This window comes from Chrysochloris asiatica, unplaced genomic scaffold (assembly GCF_000296735.1).
Source record: "Chrysochloris asiatica unplaced genomic scaffold, ChrAsi1.0 scaffold00214, whole genome shotgun sequence".
NCBI lineage: Eukaryota > Metazoa > Chordata > Mammalia > Afrosoricida > Chrysochloridae > Chrysochloris > Chrysochloris asiatica.
In genome coordinates this window covers 113983-125567 of record NW_006408732.1, presented here as the reverse complement: position 1 = coordinate 125567, position 11585 = coordinate 113983, and positions in this window count along the sequence as shown.

Here is an 11585-nt window from a genome sequence, read left to right as displayed (position 1 = left end):
AGGGATATCATTGCTGATGTCTGATGGATCTTGGCTGAAAGCAGAGAGTACCAAAAAGATGTTTACCTGTGCTTTATTGACTACGCAAAGGCATTCAATTGTGTGGATCATGACAAGCTATGGACAACATTGCAAAGTAGGACTATTCTAGAACTCTTAATTGTGCTCATGAGGAATCGGTACCTGAACCAAGAAGCAGTTATTCGAACAGAGCATGGGAACACTGAATGGTTTAAAATTGAAAATGGTGGGCAACAAGGTTGTATTCTTTCACCATACTTATTTCAGCTTGTATACTGAGAAAATAGTCTGAGAAGCTAGATCATATGAAGAAAAACTTAGCATTAGGATTGGAGGAAGACTCATTAACTACCTGTGTTATGCAGATGATAAAACATAGCTTGCTGAAAGTGAAGAGAACTGAAAATATTTATTGATGAAGATCAAAGAGCACAGCCTTCGGTATGGAGTGCATCTCACTATAAAGAAAATAAAATTCCTGACCACTGGACCAAAAAACATTCTTCTCAATGGAGAAAACATTGAAGTTGTCAATGACTTCATTCTTCTTGAATCAACTTCAACACTCATGAATGCAGCAGTGAAGAAATCAAATGATGTTCTACATTATGCAAATCTGCTGTGCAGAACCTTTCTGCAGTGTTGAAGAGCAAAGATGTCAGCTTGAGGACTTAGGTGCGCCTGACCCAAGCCATGGTATTTTCAATAACCTCATATACATGTGAAAGCTGGGTAGTGAATAAGGAAGACCGTAGAAGAATTGATGCTTTTGAATTATGGTGCTAGAGGAGAATATTAAAAGTGCCATGGGCTGCCAAAAGAACCAACAAATCTGTGTTGGAAGATGTGCAGCCAGAGTGCTCTTTGGAGGCCAGGATGGGCAAACTTCATCTCTCATACTTAGGTCATATTGTCAGGAAGACCTGTCACTGGAGAAGGGTAACATGTTTGGTAAGGTGGAGGGTCTAAGAAAAAGAGAAAGACCCCCAGCGAGATGGACTGACAAAATGGCAGCATCAATGGACTCAAATGTGGCAACAATTGTGAGGTTGGCCCAGGATCGGGCAGTGCTTCCTTCTGTTGTACATAGGGTCACTAGGAATCAGTATGGACTCCATGGCACCTAACAACAACAACAACAACATTCATCTAGAGTCCTTGCCATGCATTGTAGGATCAGCAGTGGACTCCTAAATCCAATATTAGTGGTTCAAACTCACCAGCCCCTCCTTGGAAACCCTATACAGGCTCTGTATGAGTCACAATTGATCCGATAGGACATAGCAACCATAACAACTACTCTGCTAGAGAAATAGTTTTTGTGTGTGTGAGACAATTTGTCAAGGTAAACATATTAAAATACTGATTAAATTCTATCAAAATTAATTTAAATGCCCTTATAACATCTAGCAGAGTCCTAGTGTGGTACTGTAGAATAAAACCTGAACTGCTAACCACAAGTTCAAACCAACCAACTGCTTCTTGGAAACTCTATACACAGTCACTATGTGTTGGGACTAACTCAACAACACTTAGTAACGTACTGTATAGTTACATAATGTAGCTGCAGTCCTCAGTGACTTACTTGTTTTAGAGTACTTTTGTGCAGCAATCTGGTATTAGTAAGTATTTGCTCAATTGGATCATAAAGGAAAAGTACATGACAGCCATTTTATTTAATCGTCTTGATAAGTGGTCCTTTGAAGCTACGGAACAGCTAGAATTGGGGCTGTGGCATGACTCTAAATGTTAGATTAGCAATCTAAGAACTGGATTCTTAAGAATATTTGGGTTCCCAAGATAACTTCTTTCAGATCATTGCTCCTACAGTGGGAAAAATACAGCACAGATAAATATCGTTAAGGTTCATTCATCTCTTTGTTTCCTTTCTCCATAGTGTCTGCAGTGTATCAACTGCCTTCTGGCATATGAGCTCTGGGTGACTCTCAAGTCTGCTGGAGTACTACAGGCTTCCCTGTCATCATGGTGTGATCCTCCCAAGCCAATTTAGGGCTGCAGGCCACCACTTCCACTCTCATCACGTTCCCTGTTTGTGCTTGTTCAGGGGGTACCTGTCACCCTGCTATGACAGTCTGTTCTGCCTTGCTCCTCTATCCCTATGCCACCATCTCTGCTGTTTCTTTACTATCAGTAGTTCCTGAACTCTGGTTACCGACAGCTTGCCAACAGTACACTCTACACTCTGTGCCCTTGTCATCTCTAGCCTATCACACCTGCTGCCACCACCTGTTCAGGTACCTTGCCAACATCTCCCCTACTGCCTTCAGTGCTGGCCATGCTCCTTCAGGGGGAGGAAGGATTTTTTTTTTAATCAGTGGCTGTCCTGGACAATGACACAATTAAACAGTGACATCTGGGAAATATCATGTCATCTGTCCTTGAGATAGTGTACTAGTCTCATTGTTGCCAAGATATTAATCATCAAGTTCTGAGATTGGCTGTATTTACTGTTGTAAGAATATATTCCTTTCATGGCTTTCCAGGAAATGCAACTTCTACCAATAAAAAAAATGTAGTCATTAATTGAAACTGTGCGATTAGATTTTATTTCTCAATTTTTTTTCTTCGATTTTCATGTAATAATTTAGTTATAGGAGAATGACAGAAGATCAAATGTTGTAGGTCAAATGTTGGTTTCAGCATCACTGATGTCAGCTAGAATAGTAGGATTAAGACTAAAACAAAGAGCCCATTGGAGTATATAGTCAAGTCTCTACTTAAATTTTAAAGTGGCTATTCAGTTTGTAAATAATCTGAAAATGATCTGTAATTGTTATGTTACTAATTATAACACAGAATTCTTAATTAATGCTGTGTCCCATAACCTTCTATGTTTCTAAGATCTAGAGAAATAAATGGGGATGGCAGGAGACAGGAAAGGTAAAATGAGAGAATATATTCAGAGATTAATACACATTTTCTAAAAAACAAGAGAATTTTCTTTCCACACTTAAGGTCTAAAGATGATATCTAAATTTGAACATGTCTAAAAGATTAATGGGGATCCTAACTTTAATAATATGAATATACTAGGTAAACAGTACATTATTATGTAAATATTGAATTTTTTAGGTCATTTCCAAAACACAGTTTCCAGAACCAGTAAATTGTCATAACTGGTTTTGTAATAACTGTTACAATGATAATAAATGAAGAAATCCTGTTTAAATTGCTAAAAGAAATTATATCAAGACAAAATCTAATTTCATTAACACTAGTTTTTGGACTCTGAAATGGTACAAAATAAGTCTACTGTTTTAAAATATTTTAAATGTTTCAAGATACCTTTGCAAAATGTAAGGTTCAGAATAGCCATATTCCTGTGGAAGTAGATAGTCTATTGGAGTCTATGGAGAACTACATAATTATTTAAAATGTAATAAGCTTGTGTATATTAAAAAAGAGTGTGCACATACCCTTTGACTGAGTTACTCCAATTTAGATATCTATCTCACACAAATAAAATTATTGATATATTTGAATGTTTGTTACTGCATTGGTACTAATAATGGTTTAAAAAGTGCAAATAATGGTAAATATACTGGAGACAATTCAAATTCATATAAAACAATTTTTTTTCCTACTTTTTTTTTTTTTTTTTTGCTCCCGCCATTTCTTATTTTTTCTCTTAAATGTTTTATTGTGAATTATGTGATAGTTTACATGGGAGAACATTAGTTTTACATTCATTCTATCATACATTGTGTCATTGCCATGGTTACAATCCCCTCCATGCATCATCAACAAACCAAAGGGAATACCCTGCACTTCCTCCCCCGTATCCCCCAGGTCTTCAGCACAGTCGCTCTCCCTTTCTGGATCTAAAGTCTCCAGCTGCTCCATCGCTCCACGTCATCATCTCTACCTCCATTTCAGGCATCACTGTTTCTCTGGATAGGGTCCCGCTTTCTGCTCTTCTCCTTGATGGTCCTAGGGACCTCCACTCCTAGACTGAAAAGTTAATCACTCCCCTCCATGCTATAAAATGTCTACCTTTACATTTCCAACCCTCACAATTAGTCCTGATAACAATTATTCACTATTGTATCACAAGAGACCCATCTGCATTTCATTGCATCAGCCCCGCCTAGACAGATTGAATACCACTCACTGGAGATTCTACCTTCCTCCAGGCCCTCTGGATCTAGGTTCTCTCTTGAAAGCTTGTAAGCCAGTCACTTCTTGCCTTTGTAGCCCCCCAACCCCCATTTTGGGTAGCCAATGTCCAAGTTGCCCATCCCTGTCTACTCTGTGTGTGGAAGGGGAGGGAATGATTCTTGCTGTAAGGACTTATTCCCTCTTTTGAGCTACTGCTTCTATAGGTGTAGGTCAAGTTCATCAAATTGTATGAGAATACTTTTTTTTTTTTTTTTTTGCCTCTTCTTTTTACTTCTGGTTGAGCTCTGATCATCCAGTCACTGAAGCCAGGATAAGTGGGTATTATCTGCAAGTGTGGGTGTTCTTATGCATATGCCCTCTCTTCTTATCAGCTGGATGCTTCACTCTCCACTCTAGTCCTCTGTGGCTATGTCACTGACTCTGGGCCCAAGAGTCCCCAGGTCTTGCCACACTGCTGGTCAACCAGGTCTTCACCCGGGTTTACAGAAGTCTATTGAACATTGTAGGGCTAACCACTTCATTGCTGTTTTTCCCTCACTTTCCCTTATCTGTGTTGAGTGTGGTCACCAATTAGAGCATGTATTCCCATTGAGTCTTAGTCTTGGAAGGGGGTTTGCACTGAGGGGACCCAACCACTTGCCTTGATGTTTCCTGGGCAAGCAAGTTGCTTGTTCTTGTAGTAACAGTCGGTCTGCCTATGTTGTTTTATATTTTTCCCGTAGGTCTTTCTTTCAAGAAGTATCTTCTGTTCTTCTAGCCACTCCAGGCTGGTCTGCTTGTCCTTTCAAGTGGGAATTTCCCATCTCTGGCTATCTGGATGTTGTTCAGGCTTCCACCTATAGACTTATGTATAGCAGAGGCACTGCAGGAAGCCTCCTTCACTGGGCATGTTGTAGCCCCATTTTAGGTATTCCAATCAGTTATAGGCAGAAGACGGACTTACAAGCTTTCTATGGTGATGCTTTTTGCTATTCCTTTCTCTCCCCCTCCAGTGTCTATTTTATAATATAATGCAAGGAAAACCAAGATTCAAAAGACAGCCAAACATCTTAACATTATTCCCTCCTTTTCTCCATTCCAACCATGGCTCAATCTCTGTATCCCAGAACCCTGTTGTTCCTAGGTTGTGCATATATCATTATTTACCTCTCTCCCACTTAGCCCATTGAGACCTGTCTAATTGTTCTCCCATCTGCTTTGTTCTTCCATTCGTCTCTTCCTACTTGTATATTGCCCCCGCCCCTGCACCCAAACTATCCTGTTTCTAATCCCTACCATGTGCTCCACCTTCCCCCAACATTCCAACAATCAACAACCCACCCCCAACATCCCAACAATCAACAAAGAGTCCCCCCCACACCCCTTTAGTATGGGTTCTTTCCCTTAGTTTTTTACAGTAGTGGTCCTATGCAGTATTTCTCTTTTTGTGACTGACTAATTTCACTCAACATAATGCCCTCAAGATTCATCCATGTTATGCGGTGACTTGCACCTTCCTTGTTGTTCTTCAAAGTAGCATAGTATTCCATTGTGTGTATGTACCATAGTTTGTTTATCCATTCTTCAGTTGATGGGTACTTTGGCTGCCTCCATCTTTTTGCTATTGTAAATAGTGCTGCTATGAACATTGGTGTGCATATAGCTTCTCGGATTGTGGCTCATTTTTCTTGTGGGTAAATACCAAGTAGAGGAATTGCTGGATCATAAGGTATTTCTATTTTCAACCTTCTAAAACAAAATTTTTATTGCATATGCATTTTATGGAACATAAAATAACTAGGCAAAATATTGCATTTGATGTATACATTGTGATATAGTCAGAGAAGTAATCCTTGGTATGTTTTTAGGTGAAAAAGGTATAATAATCATGTTTATTATAGGTTCCCATTTCGTTAAACAGATGAAAAAACAGCATATACATATATTTTGTTATTCTTAAGTGCTATTGAGTCAATTCTGACTCATAGTGACCCTGTATAGTGTTTCTAAGGAGAGGCTGCTGGTTTTGAACCACCAACCTTGTGGTCAGCAGTCCAGTGCTGATCCTACATGCCACACCAGGACTTAATATGTTGTTGTTGTTAAGTGCTTCCAAGCTAGTTCTGATTCCTAGAGACCCTGTATAGGGTTTCTGAGGAGCAGCTGACCTTGCAGTCGAGTGCACTAACATGTTTCGGAGATTGTAAATCTGTACGGGAGCAGAAAGCCCTATACTGGGGCAAAAAGCCTCATGTTTCTTCCACAGAACCACTGGTAGTTTTGAATATGTCATTGTTGTTAAGTGCCATAAAGTCTGTTCTGACCCATAATGACCCTGGATAGGGTTTCTTAGGAGCAGCTCATGAGCTTGCACTGCTAACCTTGCAATTCAAAAGGCTTTGCAGTCTGGCTCATTAATCCACAATGCCACACCAGGACTCCAGTTTTGAATATATGTTGTTGTTTTAAAGTGCCCTCGAGTCGATTCTGACCCATAGTGACCCTGTACAGGGTTTCCAAGGCTGTAAATCTTGATGGGAGTAGAAAGCCTCATCTTTCTCCTGCAAAATGGTTGGTAGTTTTGAACTGCTGACCTTAAGGTTCACAGCCCAATTCGTAACCACTATGCTACCAGAGCTCCATATATATACACATGTGGACAAATAAAAAATTATCCACCCTTTGGTTCTATTAAAATCTCCCTCCACATCCACAACTGATGAAAACATTGAGTGTGTACTTTCTGAAATGACTGTAGAATAAACAAGTGACAGTGGATTATGTGGCAAATCATTTACAAATCAGCATGGCTCTGTCTATGAAATAATCCATGATAGACTTAGGTTTTGAAAAGTTTTTGTGAGATGGATACCAAAGCAACTCATAGAGGAATATAAACAGAAATGTTTAGACATCTGCAAACAAAATGTGCACCTATGCTTCCAGAAAGATAAAGGTCTCTTAAAAATATCATTACTGATGATGAAACATGGATTCATCACTATGAACCTGAGAGTAAATGGCAGACTGTTAAATAGAGACATTCTCAATCATTCATCAATAAAAAGTTCAGTAGAAAACCATCAGTTGGAAAATTGATGTTAATAGTTTTCTGGGATGTTCAAGAGCCAGTATTGGAACACTATCAGGAAAAGTTTCAACAATCAACAGTGCTCATTACAATGTGATCTTCACTGAAGAGCTGAAGTCTAAATGTCAGATTAAACACAGAAGACTGCAATCCAAGGGTGTTGTGATCTTGCATGGCAATGCATGTCCACACTCCTCTGTCCATACAGTTGACACTCTGCAAGAACTTCGTTTTGAAGTGTTAAAACATCCTTCCTATGGGCCTAATCTTGCTCCATTAGACTTTCACCTGTTTGGTCCCCTGAAAGCATCCCTTCAAGGATGAAGATTCACTTCTTAAGAAGAAGTGAAGACAGCTGTACATTCATGACTTGCAGCTCAGTCTAAAATATTTTTTAACAAGGGAGGATGTTGAATTGTAGACAAAGTGTATTGAAAACCAAGGAAATTATGTTGAAAACTGATGTGTCTTTTCTAAAAGTTGATTAAAATAAATTCTACAGTCAAAGTGAAGACAATTTTTGACCCACCCTCATATATGTGTATATGTGTACTATTGCTGTTAGCTGCCATTGAGTCATTACTGACTCTTATTGACCTTATGCACAACACAATGAAACACTGCCTGCACCTGTGCCAACCTCACAATTATTGCTACATTTGAGCTTCAAACCATCTCGTTGGTGGTTTTCCTCATTCTCCACTTTATCAATTATGATGCCTTTCTCTAGGGACTGATCCCTCCTGATAATATGCCTGAAGTATGAGACATGAAATCTGGCCATCCTAGCTTCAAAGGATTATTCTGGGTACATTTTTTCCAGCATAGATTTGTACTTTTAATGTTCTCCTTCAACACCATAACTCGAAAGCATCTATTCTTCTACAGTCTTCTATACTCATTGTTCAACTTTCATATGCATATGAGGTTATTGAAAATACCATGGCTTGGGTCAAACTGATATCTTTGACTTGAACACTTTAAAGAGTTCTTTTGCAGCAGATTTGCTTAGCAATATATCATTTGATTTCTTTGCTGCTGGTTTCATGAGTGCTGATATTTGATCAGAGCAAAATGAAGTCTTTGACAATGTTATTTTCTCCATTTATCATTAAGTTATTTATTGGCCCAGTGGTGAGAATTTTTGTTTTCTTTACATCAAAGTGTAAGCCATACCAAAGATTGTGGTTTTTTAAATTTCCTTCAGTAAATATTTTAAGTTCTTTTCATGTACAACAAGCAAGGTTGTATCATTTGCATACCAGAGGTTGTTAATGAGACTTCACCAGATGGAATACACAGAAATCAAATTGACTACATGTGTTAAAAAAGATGGTAGAAAAGTTCCAAATAATTAATCAAAACAAAGCCAGGGGAGGACTGTGGTACAGACCATCAACTGCTCATATGTAAGTTCAGACTGCTTCTGAAGAAATTTAAAACAAGCCCAAATTCCAGAAATATGATCTTGAACATATCTCATCTAAATTTAGAGATCATCTGAAGAACAGATTTGGTACATTAGACATGAAATACCAAAGACTAGAAGAGTCGTGGGATTACATGAAGAACATCATAGAGGAAAATCCAAAAGGTCATTAAGAAGACAAGTAAGAAGGAAAAGGCCAAAATAGATGTCAGAAGAAACTCTGAAACTTGCTGTCCAGCATGGAGATGCTAAAATAAATTGAGGAAATGAGGAGGCATAAGAGTTGAACAGAAAATCTCAAAGGTTAGCTTGAGAAATGAAATCCAAAATTATAACGAAAGTGCAAAGAACATGCTCAAATTGAGGGAACTGAAGATATTGAACCTATTGAAGGATTCTATGGTCAAATATTGAATGATGCAGAAAACATCAAGAGATGGAAGTAATACACAGAATGACTTACCAAAAATAAATGGTCAATGTTCAACTATTTCAAGAGGTAGCATATAATCAACAGCCAATAATAATGAAGGAAGAAGTCCAAGGTTCATTGAAGGCATTGGTAAAGAACAAGGCACTGGGATCTGATGGAATACAAATTGAAATCTTTCAACAAATTGATGTAGCACTGGAGGCACTCACTCATCTATGCCAAGAAAGTTGGAAGACAACTACCTGGCCAACTGACTGGAAGAGATCCATGTTTTTGCACATTCCAAAGAAAGGTGACCCAACAGAATGCAGACAGTATCATTAATATCAAATTCAAGTAAATTTTTTTTTAAACAATAATACAAAAATTGTTGCAACCGTGCATTGACAGGCAACTTCCAGAGGTTCAAGCCAGATTCAGAAGAGGGAATGGAATGAAGAATATCATTACTGATGTTAGATGGATCTTGAGTGAAAGTAGAGAATATCAGAAAGTTTCTTACCTTTGCATTATTGACTGTGCAAAGGTTTTTGATTGTGTAGATCATCACAAAGTATGGAACTATTGCAGAGAATGACTATTCCATAACACTTAATTGTGTTAATGAGGAACCTGTGTATAGACCAAGAGTCAATTGTTTGAGAACACTTAATCAATTAAAATTAGGAAATGTATCTGTTGGGGTATATTCTTTCACCATATTTATTCAATCTGTATGATGAGCAAATTTGAGAGGCTGGATTATACAAAGAATATCATGCAATCAGGATTCGAGAAAGACTCATTAACAATCTGCAATATGCACATAATACAACCTTACTTGCTGAAAGTGAAGCAGATTTAAAATACTTGCTGATAAAAAACAAAGACCACAGCCTCACCACTGAACCAATAAATAACATCATGATAAATGGAAAAGAGATTACTGTTGTCAAAGACTTCATTTTGCTCAGGTCAACTATCAACACTCATCAAAGTAGCAGTAAATAATTCAAATGACATATTACATTCGGCAAATCTGCTGCAAAAGACCTCTTTAAGGTTTTCCAGAGCAGTCATGTCAGTTTGAGGATTAAGATGTGCATGGCCCAAGCCATAGTATTTTCAATAATATCATATGCATGTGCAAGTTGTACAATTAATAAAGAAGACCATAGAAGAATTGATACATTTAGCTATGGTAATAGAGGCAAAAATTGAAAGCACCATTGACTGCCAAAAGAACAAACAAATCTGTGTTATAATAATGCAGTTAGAATGCTCCTTTGGAGCCAGGATGGTCAGATTTAATCTTTTATACTTCAGTTGGTACTGACTTCATGGTGCCTAACAACAACAACAAAATAGTCCCAGTTATTTTACTTGTATATTGTATTTGTGAATGTTTTAACATAAATTGAATTAAGTTCTAAATCGTCTATCTTATAATTGAGTAATTAATTTTTAGTACCTAAATGCAGGACTTTACCATTATCCATTTTTAATTTGATTATGTTCAAGGTGTGTAATAAAATAAAGCAGAAATGACATTTTATTTACCTTATGATTGTGGCTCTATAAAAAACATACTTGCCTGAAGAACAAACAAGATTGTGGATCGGGTGGACATGTAGTAAAGAGCTCTGCCAACAACAACACAGAATACCTGACCAAGCAGGTTCAGGAGATGGTCCCAGAACTCTGAACCACATATAAAAGAATATTTAGACGGTTGGAAGGCTCACTGCTGGAGGAATTTGTGGCAGAAGCAAGAAATCTATTGCTTTCTAGTCTGGGACACTTGGCTGCTCCAGGAGCCTCCATCTTGGGTGAGACCAAGCGGGGAGAAGGAACGGACCGACCACAGATGCCTGGCAGAAGTGCTGAGATAAAGGTGTGGACATTCTTTTCTTTTGGTATCTGTTCATTGGTCCCTTCCTGTCTGCGCAGCTCCATTCTGGTGACTATAGGGGTGCCTGAGCTCAGCACTACCCTTGGAGGGTTCTACTACGCATGCGCACAGAAATCCTCAAAATTTAAAGAGACAGTTTCCAATTAAAACCAAACAGCCACAGCCGGCCCTGAACTGTTTCCAACTAGAAAAAAGGCATGAATGGGGATTGTGGTGTGGGCCAAGCAGACAAAAGAGGAAACAGGCCGAAAATTACATCCTAAGTTACGTCAAAACCACCAATAGTGGTATCTTGAAACTTCTCAGGAAGAAGAGTGAAAAGGGAAGCCCATTTCCTGATCACATCTACCTGGAGGCATTCAGAAAGCATAAAAAATGTCAAAATACATACCCATCTAAGTACTAAGTCCACAGATAACCCCTGAAGATGCCCAAAAAAACAGAAGCAGATGACCATATCTGCACATGTCCAGAAACGAGATAAAGTGACTGAGGAAAATGAGCTGGAAGAAGACCTACACTCCGTACTGGAATATGGGCATGCTTTGGAAATGCCTGAGAAGGAATTCCTAAAAATGATTATAAAAGGTATCAAAACACT